Source organism: Octopus bimaculoides, chromosome 12, assembly GCF_001194135.2.
Source record: "Octopus bimaculoides isolate UCB-OBI-ISO-001 chromosome 12, ASM119413v2, whole genome shotgun sequence".
Taxonomy (NCBI): Eukaryota; Metazoa; Mollusca; class Cephalopoda; order Octopoda; family Octopodidae; genus Octopus; species Octopus bimaculoides.
This window is the reverse complement of record NC_068992.1, coordinates 58,825,359-58,827,684: the sequence shown is the minus strand read 5'-3', so window position 1 is coordinate 58,827,684 and position 2,326 is coordinate 58,825,359. Positions and strand designations below refer to the sequence as shown.

Genomic DNA, 2,326 nt, shown 5'->3' with positions numbered 1-2,326 from the left:
ATATATATATATGTCTATATATATATATGTCTATATATGTATATATATATGCATATATACATGCATATATGCATACATATATATATTCATATATATACATATATAGACATACACACGCATACACACACACAACACACACAGACACAGACACACACACACACACAGACACACACACACACACAGAGACACACACACACACACGCACACGCACACACACACAATTGAGATTCAGTTGAATTAGGTACTTAAGTTGAAGCAGTCCAGTATTATCCGCACAGTTCGAAGATGAATAAAAATCAAGATAAGGCACAGGATATCAAGTGATGCAGTACGACCGTCTCAAGCGACTCCATGTATATATATATATATATATATATATATGTGTGTGTATGTGTGTGTGTGTGTGTGTGTGTGTGTGTGTGTGTGTGTGTGTGTGTGTGTGTGTGTGTGTGTGTGTGTGTGTGTGTATAGAACGTTAAAAGTAACACACGAGTTGATATGTATAAGGAAAATAGGACAAGGTAGAAAATGCTAAAATAATTTTATTGTAAAGAACATTTTAGTACCGGTTTCAGTCTGAGATTTTTCAACTTAGAGGAAAGCATGAAGAACAATTAAATTGTGGAAAAATTAAATGAAATGGGTTTTTAAAAATATTTCCATAGTTTTCAAATACATGGAACATTTTCCTTATTTCTGTCTGTCTCTTTTGTGACGGCTCGGTAGGTAGATAGTAGCAGCAGATCTGAAGAAATATTTAATATGAGGGATGTGTGTTCTTGGTTTTGATTGTTTAAGCAGTAGTAGCCAAGAAGAAGAAGAAGAAGAGGAAGAAGAAGAAGAAGAAGAAGAAGAAGAAGAAGAAGAAGAAGAAGAAGAAGAAGAAGAAGAAGAAGATGCTCCCCATCTCCGATAAACTTCCAAAGGTTTTCTATAGGGTTGAGCTCGGGACTTTGAGGTGACCAGTTTATAAGATCAACCCCTTCATCACTCAAAAAACCTTTGACTCTCTTCGCAGTGTGACAGGGAGCATTGTCTTGCACGAAGATAGGAGGTTTAACTGACGAGGATCGGGCATGTGGAAGGGCATGCTGTCTAAGAATGTTCTTGTAGATTGCATTGACAGTTCCTTGTAGGCGAATAAATGGACCAGGACCAGCAGCAGAGATCCCTCCCCATACCATTACACTGCTACCTCTATATTTAACTGTCTTCTTAACACATGCACGAGATAACCTTTCGTCACTTCTTCGTCGGACGTACATCTCGCCATCGAAACCAATCACATTAAATTTCGATTCATCGCTAAAATGGACCTGCAACCACCGTTCTTCTGTCCAAACGACATGTTCGTGAGTGAAACGAAGGCGGGTTCTTTGATTCTTCTCATAGATCAGAGGTTCCTTTGCCGGTACCCGAGCAAGCAACCCAGAACCTCGCAACCTCCGATAAACTGTTTTGCGCGATACTTTGACATCAGAAGCGGAGCTAAACTCACGGGATATCTCAGCAGCACTCTTAAACTTTAGTGACATTCTAACCATAATACGATTATGTCTTGGTGAAGTTTTACGAGGTCTACCGGTTTGGGTTTAGCATCTGTCGAACATGATGACTTAAAACGAGCTACAATTCGTTGCACAACACATCTAGACCTTCCTACAATAGTTTGACTTTCCCTCTTGGCGAAGGCCCAATTCTTTGTTTTTCATCATAGGACACCAGTCGTCTTTTCCAAGCCACCTTGTTGACAGTTGTATGTTCCAATAATGTAAGATCATAAGAAGTAGCTGTTAACCCATTAGCAATCGTTTAAACAACAAATACCTCCGCTGGTAGTTCATTTTTTTCTAAGTGACCCTTAACTTTTGGCTGCTGCAACTTAGAAGATTGTTTGTCTATTGCCCGACAACTTACGAAATATTTACTCCATTCACTTGAAATTTTCGCTCTCAACGTATTGTTAATCTTCTATAATAACTATTTCAATACATTTGTTCATACTGGCCGTTATATTATGGCCGCTATTATATATATATATATATATATATATATATATCTTTTACTCTTTTCTCTTTTACTCTTTTCTCTTTTACTTGTTTCAGTCATGCTGGAGCACAGCCTTTAATCGAGCAAATCGACCCCGGGACTTATTCTTTGTAAACCTAGAGCTTCTATCGGTCTTCTATCGGTCTCTTTTACCGAATCGCTAAGTTACGCCGACGTAAACACACCAGCATCGGTCTTCAAGCGATGTTGGGGGGACAAACACAGACACACACACGCACATATATATATATATATGTGTGTGCTTCTTTCAGTATCC

The 2,326-nt window shown here is 38.6% G+C and overlaps 1 protein-coding gene across 10 annotated transcripts in view; it reads left to right on the top strand.

Annotated features, from left to right (window-relative positions):
- The window catches only part of LOC106874495 (uncharacterized), a 57,598-nt gene that overhangs the window by 35,342 nt on the left and 19,930 nt on the right, over positions 1–2,326 (top strand). The window lies entirely within an intron of this gene.